This window comes from Tupaia chinensis, unplaced genomic scaffold (assembly GCF_000334495.1).
Source record: "Tupaia chinensis unplaced genomic scaffold, TupChi_1.0 Scaffold143574_1, whole genome shotgun sequence".
NCBI lineage: Eukaryota > Metazoa > Chordata > Mammalia > Scandentia > Tupaiidae > Tupaia > Tupaia belangeri.
The window spans coordinates 918,473-933,381 of NW_006203419.1; the positions used below are offsets into that span (position 1 = coordinate 918,473).

General features: G+C 44.2%; 1 long non-coding RNA gene across 1 annotated transcript; it reads right to left on the minus strand.

Moving 5' to 3' along the window:
* Positions 1 to 6: 6 nt before the first annotated feature.
* Positions 7 to 1,010, minus strand: LOC114005217 (uncharacterized). Its single transcript, XR_003547093.1, has 3 exons — positions 909 to 1,010; positions 599 to 813; positions 7 to 221 (listed from the first exon to the last, which is right to left on the minus strand). It is a non-coding gene; the product is annotated as an uncharacterized LOC114005217 (long non-coding RNA).
* Positions 1,011 to 14,909: the final 13,899 nt, after the last annotated feature.

Here is a 14,909-nt window from a genome sequence, read left to right on the forward strand (position 1 = left end):
TAGCCGCCAGTGGGCAGGGAGCCGGGGCCAGCACGACAGTCACCCTGCAGCCCAGGGCTGTCGGCCCCCGGACGGATGCTCAGATCACGTTGAGGGGGGCCGCCCCCGGGTGACAGCGAGTGCCCAGTCTCCTGCCGGAAAGTGCTGCTGAAGTCAGACCACAGGGCCGCTCCGAGGGGGGCGGGGTCGCATGGCAGGCGCGGTAGCAGTGTTGGCCAAGGCTAGAAGAAGGGGCGAGTCGTCAGTGAATCCCAGGGCAGCGCAAGCAGGGACCGCTGGTTCAGAGGGTTATAGAGTCCTTAACCCACGGATCTTTCTAAAGTGTCAACCAATCACTTTGTAACCCTGATTAAGCTTGTTCTGTAGCTTCCCTTCTTGGGATAAAGTCCATACTTGTCAGTGCAGAACAGCAACAAGGAGGAGTTTTGGAAGGAGAGCGAGAGAGAGGGAGAGTTTAAGCACAACTTAGTAAAGGTTCGATTCACTTTTGTCAGCTGCCCAAGCACTTACACCCAATCTGTGCTCTAGCCCACGGAAAGACAGAGCTCAGGTTTGCCTTTCAAGTTACTTTAATCACACAGGGAAAAAAGGGACTTACAAGTCACCGATGGGATGAGTAGCACAGAGCATCCTATGCTGACCCTGCGACGGGGAGTGCAGTCCGCAAGGGCGAGAGGGAGGCTGAGTGCGGGGTGTCTATGAGGTATAGGCTGTGAGCCAGAGATGAGCTCCTCCAAGATCTTAGAGTACGATGGTGGCGGTGGTCACAAGATGACCCATGCCAAATGAGGAGGAAAAGTCCATCCCGTGATCCTAGAATACAGAGGTCGGAGCTAGCTGCTGACAATGGAGCATCAAAGACAGCTGAGCATAGGGCGGTCTGGGCGAGGAGGAGTCAGTGTGCAAACCTGACAGAGAGGTCTCAGATGCAGCGAGGTGGGATCTGGCCCAAGCGGAGGACAGAGCGAGCTGGGCTCAGGCTCCTCTTTTTATGTCTAATTTTGACAGGCTCATGGTGACTTGACAAAACAGAATATTTTCACATGAAAGTCTATGGGATTTGGGTCAGAACAAAGTGGGATATTTTTGCCAGTCATGAGGAGGGGTGAAGCATAGACCATGCTTATGTCCCTCATGTTATCGGTCAGCATATGGCTAGTCTGCTATCAGCGATAAGCACTAGGGTGTTGGCTGAATGTCGAATTTCCAGGAACATGACTAATGTCCGGCTGAATATACTGCAAAATGGAGTCAGGTATGCTCTCAGCAAGCAGTGTTACAATCAAACATTTTCTTCACAGCAAACTACTAACTTAGCCATTAAACAGTATATCAAGTGTAACAATTCTTCACAGCATGTAAAACTAAATATTAGGTATAACAATACTCTTGGTGGGACATCTGTCTATAAGTTCACCCCTATTGGTCCATCCTCATCTGCTGCTGTTCTACCCAAATCGTTTCCCACCTGCAGAGTTACAGGGTCCCAGCACAGCATATTTCGTGACTTGCTATGTTATGCCATCCTACCCTACAGTTCTTTCTGTGGGCGCTGTGTTTGCATCTTTATTTCACTGAAGAATTCTTGCTCATCCTTCAGGTCTTAGCCCAAGGGTTCTCTCTGGAGCCTTCCCTGATGCTCCCCAAATTGAATCCTTTGGTCCTCACAGGCCCAGTGTTAGGGTCTGTTGTGTATGGCACAGTAAGGCAATATTGGTAGACGTTTCTTCTGCTAAACCAGATCCTTTGAGGGTTGAGAGTATGTATTTTGTTTCTTTTTGTCTTCAGTGCATCTTTAGGACAGTGCTTACTTTGTAATAATCTTCTAATAAAGTTTTTTTAAAAAAATATTTTACTGATTTCAGATAAAGATCACAAAGACATTGCATTGGTGTCTTATTTCAATAAGAGTCATTTGTGTTAGGGAGTCTGCATATGTTCTATTCTCATTGGTATATTAAAACTTAAATGTAGGGAACCAGCAGTTAGCTAATGGCTATGTCGCTGGACTCCCACGTAGTTGACCGCCGTTCATGTCCCGGACCCGGTGGCTTAGAACTCACGCTTGGCGCGTGTGTGTGCGGGGCGTGTGTGCGTGCGTGCCCAAGATCCCGAGAAGAGAAGGGAGGAGAAGGGATTGCGGCGTGACCATCCCCCCTGGGGGGGGATTTCTCGCTTTCTGTCTCTATGTCTCTCTCTGTCTGGCGAGCGCACGCGCCCTATAGCGAAAATCCTCTTAAAAAAAAAACCAAAAACAAAAAACTTAAATGTGGGGGCCAGCAGGTGGCATTGTGGTTACCGCACTAGATTCCATATGACCAACCACCGTTGGAGTTCAGACCCAGTGGCTTGAAACTCACGCGAGGCAGGTGTGCATGTGTGCCCAAAATCCCAGCAGGAGAATGGTGGAAAAGGGATTGTGGTGTGATCATCTCCCTGGGAGTGATTTCTTTTTTTCTCTCTCTCTTTCTCTCTCTGTCTCTTGGTGAGCATATGTGCCCTATGACAAAAAAAAAAAAAAAAGGTAAATGTAATTTTTGATACATAGTATGACTTTCTAGATGGACAGATGTATTGCGGCAATTTTCAGAGATCTTTTGCATTTGTTGTTTATGATTCTTCTCTTAGAATTATGCCTATACAATGTGAAAAATTGCAACAAATAAAAATCAGTAAGAAATAATTATTTCAGTTGTTTCTCTGGAGAAGGGATATCAGCTGACAAAGCTAACCATATCATTTAGTTATTTTTACTTGAGAGATTTTTGCTGTAGGGCACATGTGCTTGACAGAGAGACAGAGAGACAGAAAGCAAGAAATCACCTCTGAGGGAATGGCCACGCCGCAATCCCTTCTCCTCCATTACCGTCTCTGGATTTTGGGGATGCATGCCACGTACCTGATGTGACTATCAAGCTGCCAGGTCCAGGACTTGAACTGCAGTTAGCCATGCGGTTATCCAGCAATGTAACCATTACACCATCTCCAGGTCTCCAGGATTCACTTTTTAAAATACTAACTTTACTTGTATTGCTTTTGAAAATGCATTTTTTGGGACCAACAGATGGCATAATATCTATGTTGCTGAACTCCCATGTAGTCGATTGCAGTTTGAATTCCAGACCAAGTGGCTTAAACTCACACCAGGCGTGTGTGCATGCATGCCCAAGATCCCAAGAGGAGAATGGAGGAGAAGGGATTGCAGTGTGGCCATCGACCCAGGGGGTGATTTCTCACTTTTTATCTCTCTGTCTCTCTCTTTCTGGCAAGTGCACATGCCCTATAGCAAAAACCTCTCCAAAAAATAAATAAAAGAATTATTTTTTAAATTCCATTTGTTGTTGTTATTTTTTAATTTGACTAGAGAGAGATAAGGAAGATGAGAAAGCAAGCCACCAGGTCCGGGACTTGAACCATGGTCAGTCATGTGGGAGTCCAGTGCCTTTAAATTCCACGCCACTTGCCAGCATCTTGCCTACCAGCTTGTTAAGTCAGAGAGTGACCTCATTATCACAGAGCTCCTATTTTCATATGAAGTCTTAGCTTTGTTGGTACATCAATACAGTTTTTTTTTTTTTAAGAATTATTTTATTTATTCATTAATTTATTTTAATTTGACCACAGAGAGAGAGAGAGAGGAAAAGTGAGAGCAAGACACCAGGTCTGGGACTCGAACCATGGTCGGCCATGTGCGAGTGTCCAGCACATTAACCATCATGCCACCCACTGGTCCTGACACCAATACAGTTTTAAAAGAATGTGTTGAGGGAATGCCATAGACAGGAGTTGAATGGCTAACCTTACCTGTGCTGTACTGACAGAAAGGATTAGTGTCTAAGCCTTGCTATAGAGGATATTTATGTTCTAAGTTGTTAACAGATATTGAGCCTTTCTTATGCACTAGACACTCTTTTAAGTACTTTGTGTACTCTCAACCCCATAAGGTAGGTGTCTTTATTAGCGCCATCTTACTGATGAGGAAGCTAAGGCATAGAAAGGCCCATTTACACAGCTAATAGCCAGGTTACAAAGCTTATAAGTGGTGGAGCCAGTGTTTGAACCCAAATGATTGGTTCTAGACCTGTGCTAAAGCATAGGGTTTTTTTTGAGAGAATATTAAAGTATATCCTAGCTTCTACACCAGAGTAAAAGTGCTTTATGGTAGGTGCTTGGTTTTTTGTTTTGTTTTGTTTTGTTTTCAAAGAGTTTTTAAAACAATTATTTGATTTAACTTTATTTATTTGCTTATTTATTTATTTAAATTTTTAATTTGACCAGAGAGAGAGGAAAATGAGAAAGCAAGCTGCCAGGTCCGGTACTTGAACTGTGGTCGACTATGTGGAAGTCCAGCACCCTTAACCATCACACCACCTGCTGGCCCCAGAAAGGCTTTGACTATAGGGCATGTGTGCTCTCCAGAGAGACAGAACGTGAGAAATCATCCCTTCCCCCCCAGGGAGAACGGCCACACTGCAATCCCTTCTCCATTCTCCTCTTGGGATCTTGGGCACTCACACACATGCAACCAGCTTGAGTTTTAAGCTGCTGGGTCCAGGACTCAGACCATGATCAACTACATGGGAGTCCAGTGATGTAATCATTATACTATCTGTTGGTCCCAAGGTGCTTGATTTTAGTTATATGCATACATAGCCTTACGGAAAGCCAGGACTTAATACGTGTTCGAGTAAGTGAATGAATGATAAGTAGTTGTCAGACATTGCATTCTGACTCCTTTCTGCAGGACAGGATATTTTTACATTGGAAGTAGTGTTCTAGAGAACTCACTGAATTTGGGAAGGCAAGGAGAGGAACCATGAGCACGTTTTATGGGACATCAGATATCTAGCCATTTTTATACTAAAAAGGCAACTGGAGTTAATCTTATGAATTAATTTGGCCCAATCTTTTGCCAGGGTAAGCATGTATCAACCAATAAATCAGACATGGACTCTGCCTGCCTCCCTAGAGCTTACAGCCAGCAAGCTAAACAGTGATAACCGCTTAGAATTTATTTGATCGTAATCACTATAAAGGAGAGAGAGGAATATATAACCTCAGGGAGTATATCACAGCCCTCATCGAGGGGCTGAGAAGACTCAGGTGTAAGGAGTGGTAAGGAGACGAGCATATGCCAGTCCTAAGGCAGGAAAGACTGAGGCACTCCCTGTGACCTAAATTAAGAGAGCCAGAGTGACGGAGTGCCACGGGCATGATGGGGAGGACACGAGATGAAGTTGATGCCCTTCTCTTAGGGGTCACACCCTGAGAAAATTGGAAGTAATAGGGAGAACAAGTTGGAAGGGGCAAGCAAGAATGGAAGCAGGGGAAACTGGTTAGGAGCCTGATGGAACGGACCAGGGATAAGTTGAGCGTGGTAAACTCTGAAGTGGTGATGATGAGGGTGGAGAGAAAGGGCTGGTCAGAGATTTAGGAGGTAAAATGAAAGGAAGCTGAAATGATTGCCATTGGTGGGAAGGAGGAAGAGCAAGGAATCAAGGGTGATGTGGGGTTTAGGCTTCAAATTATGAGAAAGGGATCAGCTGGTGGTACAGTGGCAATGCACTACGCAAGCTGGATCCTACATAGCAACCACAGTTTCCATTGGCCTGAAACATACAGGGGACAAATACCCAAGATCTGATGGGCAGGAGGACCAGAGGAAGGGGACTGCTGTGTGACCAGACCCTGTGGAGGGTGCTCTCCTCCCTTTCTCACTCGTGTCTGTGCATATGCATGCTCTCTATCACGAATAAAGAAAATAAGTTGGCCAGCACATAGCCTAGTGGCTAAGTGGCCTAGTGGATCCCACATAGTCAGCTGCATAGTTTGAGTCCTGGCCTCACAACTCGGGAAATGCACCAGGCACAGGTGTGTGTGCCCAAAATCCTGAAAGGAGAAATGAAAGAAAAGGGATTGAAGTGTGACCATCCCCCACAGGAGGTGCTTTCTCACTTTCCCTTTCACTCTTTCTCTGGCAAGCACATGCACACTTGAGCAAAACTTTTAAAATGTAATGAATGAATGAATGAATGAATGAATATTGTTTAGACTCAGGTCCCATCCTCAAGATACCTCATTATGTATTATAAGCAAATAGTCCACAGTGCAAAATCTGAAACACCTCTGCTCCCAAGTATTTTGAAGGAGGGATATTCAGCTTGTACTAGTTATTGAAATCTCCTTGCCCTCCTCTTCCCACAGCTGACTTCACCTCATGCTTCCTCATGTATTCACTTCATGCAGATAATTGGAAGTCACCACATGGGAGGGCCTAAGCTTCTCCCTTCTAAACCTGCCTGCTGTCTTTCCTAACCCACTGAGATATGCCCCTCTGCAGCCATGTCCCTATCTCCCTGCCTCTTCAGAAACCATGCCAATCCCCATATCCACCCTCAGCCACAGTGTTCCTAGGACCCCTGCATCGAGGTCACTTAGATGTAGGTTACATGCAGATTCCTAGGCCAGACCTCCCTTATCTCAAGGGTGAGTCTTGGGAATTAGATCTATACAAGCTTGCATTCTTTCTTTGCTGCTGAAAAATTTAAAGACCACTATCTATATTATTTTCCACCATTCTTGCCCCCAAATGCCACTTAGGAGACTTCAAGTATATTCAAATCTCCCATCCTAACGAAAGGATAAACTTCTCCATGCCACAGTTCCCTCCTGCGAGCCCATCTTTCAATGCTCTCTCCCCACAGCCACAGGCCTCGAGACCCGTCCCTATACTTGCTTCCCACTGACTACTTTGGTCTGACCATGTTCTCAGTGAGTCCTATCACCGCAGTGGACACACCTCAGGACTCACTTGAGCTTGACTCCCTGCAGCATTGGCCAGAGTTAGAACACAATCACTGCAATAGGAAGCAACCCTCCTAGGCCCAGTTGGGGCCCAGGTGAGACATAACTGGTGGCCAGGTACACAGACTTGCCAAGAAGTGGGTGAAGCAGTGTGAGTGGAGGCCAGAACATGCAGAGTCTGTGTAGAGAGTCATGTGGAGGTGGACGTGGGTCAAGGCTGACTGTGAGGTCATTAAGAAATTGTGTGTGCTGGGCATCCAGTTGGAGTGGAACACCATCAGGTACCCTGAAAACCAGCTGAGTGACCATGCAGCTTCTAGAAGCATCAGGAGAGCTGCTTCTTCCTGCAGTGTGCTTACAGGACTTTCTACTGACGGAGCTTAACACCAGCTCACTGCAGAGTGTGTACTGAAGGGTGAACGTGTTGCTGAGAGACAATAAATTGATAATTGGCATAGTTTGCCCTTTGGCTACTCAGCCCAGCCTCTACATGCATCCAGCTACACACTTTTGGACTTCTTTACCATAACAAAATAACTTATTTCTGCTCAACAAGAAACTACTATGCTTACAAGAACTGCTCTTTCTGGAAATGAGAAGACATGCAACCTCAACAGTCATTGTGTGCATCACTATATCAATTACTCCTCAAACTGAGTCACTGCTACATAAAAACTAAATAGTAATGTTCACCTCCAATAATTTGTGTATAAAATAAATGTGAAGGAGAGAGACTATCCAATATATATTGGGTCATTGGAAAAGTTTTGCGTAGATTTCCTTACTTCCATTCTGTAGCAGCAACTCATTTCTCCTTTATAATTAGAATAATTGCTTCATCTAGTCGATTAACCCCATTTTTATGTCTGTTGATTCAGGGGTATAAGGAGCCCAAAATAGCAAGGTGGTAGTTTTATATTTTAGTGAATCCATTCTGTGTCTTCTGGTAGATATATTCTCTTCTAAACCCTCAAGTCAACAAACTCGAAGTTATTAGGGCTAGCAGCAACACTTTTGTAGGATGGTTACTAGGTATGGAAGTGAGAGGAGCCGTTATCACTGCCACCCCTTGCTTCTAGGTGCCTTGTGTTCTGACTGTGGAGGAGACAACGCTGTATAGTGGCCTCTAAAAGCATAAACTGTGTCCTGTGAGAAAGAGCCCCATCCTCTTGAGAGTGTTATCTCCAGTTGGTGCTTTAACTGAGTCGTCAGTAAATTTAGGTCAGCTGCCTGTGGGCGAGGGCATGTATGGTAAAGCCAGTTGATGCCATGGTCCTAAGCAGTTGCTGCACTTTCTTTGCTATGAAATGAGTCCCGTGATTAGAGGCAGTGCTTTGCAGGATGGCATGACAGAAGATAACGCATTCTGTAAATCCACAGAAGGTGGGTGCTGGCCACCACGTTACAGGCATGTAAGGCAAATCCACATCCAGAATATGAATCTGTTCCAGTGAGGACAAATCCTTTGCCTCCATAATAGAAGAAGCCCGGTGTAATCCACTTGCAGGCTCCCAGGAAGTTTTGGTCTTTGCTCTTAGTAGATAAGGCAGTCAGCAGTGGTAACCAGGGCAGCCTTACATAGGGAGGCTTCCAAGACATCTACTACCCCAGGTGAGGTTATCACAGGTTTTCAAACAGACGACAACTCATCTTAGAAACAGGAAGGCAAATTATTTCCACTGTTAAAGGAGACTCAAAATGACTTGGGGGGGTTAAGATTTTTTTTTTTTTTTTTTATCAGGGCCAGCAGGTGTTGTGGGGTGGCTAAGGTGCTGGACTTCCACATCATTGATAGTGATTCAAGCCCCAGACCTGGCAGGTTGAAAATCAAGCCTGGCATGTGTGCATACATGCCCAGAATCCTGAGAGAACTGAGGAGAAGGGATCCTCAGGGGGGGAGATGGCCACACCACAATCACTTTGTCTCTCTCCAGCAGCCACACATTCCCTATGGCAAAAACCTTTTTAAAAATGTCTTTTAATCCGTGTCTAACCAGATTAGACCCTTTCAAGTGTCAGAATCCCAGTGTTGCCAGATCAGTACCCTAACTTTCATATGCGAAATGGTATGTTGGTGAATTCAACTGCTGTAATTCAGTAACCTACACAAGTAAATTTTGTGTTGGATTTTCAGCAATGGCAGCTGTGTGGCTATAAGAAATAAGAGATTTCTTTAGGGCTGTTATAGAAGATTTCTGCTTCTCAGACCATGATGTGAGCTGGAAGTTGGCCTGAGCTTGTCCTTTTTCTCTCTGTAAATGTTCAAGTGTGTATTAAAGAAGCCATGCCATCCCACAGGCTTTATAGTCAGTACTGCCATCCAGTGAAACGTAGAAGTCACTCTCAAAGCGCATGTTTCAATCGGCACTTCACAGTAAGCCACAGAGTTGGTTATGCTGGATCTGCAGGTGCCTGGGATCCAGACCCTGTTGGGAGTGCCCTCTTTATCTCTTTCTGTCCATCATCTTTTTTAGTTATGGAAGAAATAAATGAATAAACTTTAAAGAAAAAGATTATTAAGCAGTGGTAAAAGAGTGTAAGGGAAGAATAAATCTTAAATGATAGCCTGGGACTGAAGGAAAGTACCCAAGGAATGACAAACTTGAAGGCAGAGGAGTTCACTGGTTTGCCCAGGTCAGGGCTAGTCCACAGTATCGGGCAACCAAGAAGCAACCCTCTGGAGTGCAGGAGGTAGGGGTGCCAGCAAGCTGCAACTGTGGCCTGGGGAATGCACATGCGGTGGAAATGAGGACGTTGGTACAGGCAGGGGATTGTCTGTGAGGGGAGCCACAGTCCGTGGCTAGGGGTCCCGGTCGGCAGTGGAAGTCGATGGAAACACTTCAGGGCACAGGCAGGGCAGACTCCCGGGCCAGGCATCTTGATGTGCAGAGGAAGTGGTATCCTCGGGTGGGCAGGAAGCCTGGGGTACAGGTCTGTCCAGAGAGCTATGAGGAGGTGATCCCGGCAGACTGTGAGGCACTTCCTGCATGGATGGCTGGAGCGGAGCACCACCAGATGTCCTCACACCCGCCCTGCTGACTGACAGGAGGACCGTCATGCAGTGTCCCTCCAGCGCCCTCTACTGAGACAGCTGAGTAGCATGCTCACTGTAAAGGAAAAATACTTAAATCACAGAGCAGGAAATGAAGGGTAAATTTGGAGCTGTAGGGCAGTGTGACAGCTGAATACTAGGTCTGTGTGAATATCGATTTTCCCGTCATTTTTTTTTTTTTTTTGCCTAATGGTTTTAGTAACAAAATGTCAGAAGAAATGCACATGGCAGTTCAGGTGGTGGCACAGTGGTAGTGCAACAGGACCCACATGGGGAATGTCTTGGGTTCATGCCATGGTACCACTGTGAACATGCTGGACACACATGCATGCCTGTGATCCGGCCCAGCTGAGCTTGGGGGTGGAGCACAGTGTCACTATCCTGTTGGAGGTACCTGTCTATCATTTTTTTTTTTACTCAAAGGAAAATCAAAAAGGAAATACATATGAGTTGTAAAAAAATAAAACAACGCAGGGAACCAGCAGTTAGCATAATGACTATGTCGCTGGACTCCCACGTAGTTGACCGCGGTTTGCGTCCCGGACCCGGTGGCTTAAAACTCACGCTGGGCGTGTGTGCGTGCGTGCCCAAGATCCCGAGAGGAGAATGGAGGAGAAGGGATTGCGGCGTGGCCATCCCCCCTGGGGGGTGATTTCTCGCTTTCTGTCTCTATGTCTCTCTCTGTCTGTCTGGCGAGCGCATGCACCCTAGAGTGAAAAAAACTCTCAAAAAAAAAAAACAATGCAGAAGAATCCAGTATAAAAATGGACAGTCCACATCCATATGGTTTCCCTGTCCACTCTCCTCCCCAAAGGTAACCTCCATCTCTAGCTTATAGTGGAAGCCTTTGAGCATTTTCCTATATATTTATACACAAATGTGTTTATGTGTGTGGTCTTAAAAAAGTTCAAAAAAATTTTTTTTAAATTTTTGCTATAGAGCGTGTGCACTCACCAGAGAGAGAGAGAGAGAGAGAGAGAGAGAGCAAGAAATCACCCCCCAGGGGCAAGGTCCACATGCAATCCCTTCTCCATTCTTCTCTTGAAATTTTGGGCACACACACACACACACACACACACACACACACACACCTGGAGTGATTTTCAAGCCACCAGTTCCAGGACTCAAGCAGTAGTTGGCCATGTGGAAATCCAGCATCTTAACCACCATACTACCTGCTGTCCCCAGGATTTCAAACCATTCTGCACCAAAATAGACTTGCACTTTAATTTCATTTTTCCACAAACTTTTTGAAGTCTCTTGTATGTAAATATGCTTGTCAAAAACATGCTCAGTTTTTGTTGTCGTCGTTCTATAAACTGTTTCAAGTGGTCCATATTAAAATGCAGCTTGCTTGTTTTACTTAATAATGTGCCTTAGAGGTCATCACGTGTCAGTACAAACAGAGTCACTTTATTCATGGCCATGTAGTATTCCCCAAAAAGGGCAGACCACGATTCATTGAACTAGTCCAGCTTCAATGGACACTTAAAGACATTTTTCCAGGTTTGGGCTAAGTCTAAGGGTGTACACATTTAAAGGTTGGATATATAGTTCTTCATTTTCTTCCACAAAGGCTGAACCAATTTATACTTCCACCAATATGTGTGAAAGTGTTCGTCTTTCCACATCTTCAGCAATACTCCGTATTAGCCTCGTTAACGTTTTCCATTCAGATGACCAAAAAAAAGTATTTTTAAATTCTTCTATTCATATTCTTTGATTTTTCCTCAATTGTGCTGTATCTTTTGATTTTTAAAGGAGCCTTTCACATGTTCTTTATATTATCCTTTGTTACAAATCTTACAAATGTTTTTTCACAGTGGTCACTTGGCTTTTATGTATTTTCAATGTACAGATTTAAAAATTTTTTTTTTTGAGGTTTTCCCTATAGGACGCGTGTGCTCGCCGGAAAGACAAGAGAGACAGAAAGTGAGAAATCACCCCCACCCCCAGGAGGGATGGCCACATCGCAATCCCTTCTCCTCCATCTCCTCTCAGGATCCATGGCACGCATGCACACGCACCCAGCATGAGTTTAAGCCACTGGGTCTGGGATTCGAACCATGGTCGACCACATGGGAGTCCAACGACATAGCCATTATGCTAACTGCTGGTCCCCAAGTTTAGGTTTTTTATGTTCTCCATCAGCCTTTTCCTTGATAACTTCTGGGTTTTATGTCTTGTTCTGAAATATCTGTCCATATCTCAACATTATGAAAGTATTAACCCATTTTTAAAAATTTTTTGATTTAGTTTTAGAATATATTAGCATAAATTCAGGTCAGCAGGTGAGGTGGTCGTTAAGGTGCTGGATCTGTAGTTTGAGTCACCAGCCCAGCAGCTTGCAAAATATTTTGGTCATATGTGCATGCATGTGTGCCAAAAATCCCCAAGAGGAAAATGGAGGAGAAGGTATTTCAGTATGACCAGCCCCTGGGGGGGGGGCAGAGGAGGGTGATTTCTCACTTTCCTTCTCTCCATGTCTCTCTTTCTCTCTGGTGAGTGTGCGTGCTCTAAAGCAAAAAACTATTCCATAAAGTAGCAAGATATAGCCCCTGACCATTTTTCATTTAGTTTTATTTTCATTAAAAAATTTAAAGCCTGGGGTCCTGCAGGTGGTGTGGTGATAGAGGGTGCTAAACTCTCACTTGGCCAGTCACAGTTTAAGTCCTGGACCTGGCAGCTTGCTTTCTCACTTTCTCTCTCACTCACTCTCTCTCTCTCTCGCACACGCTCTCTGTCCCTCTCTGGTCAGATTAAAATAAATAAAGGGGGGGGCGGCAAGTGGCATGGTGGTTAAGGGCACTGGACTCCCACAAGTTTTTAATGTTACTTATTTTAATAAATAACTATAATGCGGGGTTGATCCTGTAGCCTAGTAATTAAAAGAACCAGATCCTATACAGTGGATTGTGGTTCAAATCAATCACCCAAGCAGCTTGGGAAACATGCCAGGTTCATGTGTGCACGTGGCCAGAATCCCGATAGTATGGAGAAATGAAGGAGAGGGGACCATTTCCCAATGGAAGGGGGTGCTTTCTTCCTCTTCCTCTGTCTCTGTCTCTCCCATGAGTGTATGTGCCCTCTGGCAATTAAAAATAATAATAACCATAATGTGGTTTAAAAAGACCAAAGTCTCCTGCCATCTCTGTCTCCATTCAATCGATTCCACTCCTTACCTACAAGTAACCGCTGTTAAGAGATTGCTGTAACTCTTTCTAGACTTGCTTTTTTCAAATAGAAGCAAGTATGAATGTGTATTACTTTCACTCCATTTTCTTTAGATGTAATACAGAAGTCCTTTAATTTTTACTTAGACCAAATGTTTTATTGTAGAGATTAAGTAAGGAATGGGGCCGGCAGGTGGTGTGGTGGTTAAGGGCACTGAATTCCCACATGGGATACCGTGGTTCAAGTACCAAACTGGCAGCTTGCTTTCTCACTTTCCCTCTCTCTCTCAATCTGTCTCCCTCTGGTCAAAATAAAATAAAATAAAATAAATAAATAAATAAAGTTAATAAAATACTTTTTTTTTTTTTGATTTTTTTTGCTATAAGGGCACATGTGCTCGCCAGAAAGACAGAGAGAGACAGGGAGACAGAAAGCAAGAAATCACCCCCCAGGGGGGATGACCATGCCATAATCCTTTCTCCTCTGTTCTCCTCTTGGGATCTGAGGCATGCATGCACACATGCCCAGTGCGAGTTTAAGCCACTGCGTCCTGAATCGCGGTCTACTACATGGGAGTCCAGTGACATAGCCATTATGCTAACTGCTGGCCCCCCAATAAAATAATTCTTTTTTTTAAAAAAGGAATAACATTTATTGTAGTTCTTCTGTATGACCCATTGTTTCATTTCACATATCAATTTGCACCAATTTGAAATTTCATCTTTATTATATGCTCAATTCCCAGGTGTTTTTCTGGATTCTTTTTCCATTGATCTATTGAATTTTTTTATTCCTCTGCCCAAACAATAGTTTTAATGAGCTTTAGTTTATATAGGATGTTTTATGTAGTGTTTTTGGTATGTATCTGTTCTCATATTTTTAAGAATTTTCTTGGGGCCAGCAGTTAGCATAATGGCTATGTCGCTAGACTCCCATGTAGTCGACCGTGGTTCGAGTCCCAGACCCGGTGGCTTAAACTCACGCCAGGCGCGTGTGTGTGCGTGCCCAAGATCCCAAGAGGAGAATGGAGGAGAAGGGATTGCGGTGTGGCCATCTCCCCTGGGGGGTGATTTCTTGCTTTCTGTCTCTCTGTCTCTCTGTCTTTCTGGTGAGCGCATGTGCCCTATAGCAAAACCTCTTCAAAAAAAAAAAAAAAAACAGAGTTTTCTTAAATATTTTTCAGTATTTTCTCTTTCAGGTGGTCTTTTTGCTTCCAAATGAACTTTAAAATCAGTTTGTCTATTCGCATAAAAAAATTGAGGGTGATTTATATTGGAAACTTTGTTTTGATTTTGTCAAACTTTTCATTAGGTTTATTCTTGGTTATTTTATTGCTGTCATGATTCGGAACTTTTTTTTTTTTTTGAGAGGTTTTTGCTATAGGGCGTGTGCTCACCAGAAAGACAGAGAGACAGAGAGACAGAAAGTAAGAAATCACCCCACAGGGGGGATGGTCACGCCACAATCCCTTCTCCTTCATTCTCCTCTCAGGATCTTGGGCACGTACGCACATGTGCCCAGCGTGAGTTTTAAGCCACCAGGTCCGGGACGCAAACCAAGGTCGACTACATGGGAGTCCAGCGACATAGCCATTACACTAACTCGTGGTCCCATGATTCGGATCTTTTAAAAGTTATGTTTCTCGTTGATTCTTGCTATAGTATAAAAAGTTTCTAGGTATGAAAAAGTGATTAATTTTTTGTTGAGCACTCTTATTCACTGTTCCTTAGTTTGGTGTGAATTATCTAAGAAGACAACCACATTATATTCAAATATTGGTAGTAATTCTCTTATTCCTTCCACAAAATACAAACCTCTTACTTTTTCTTAAATTATTTTGGCTAGAACCCCAAGAAGAATGTCAAATGGTTGTTAATGA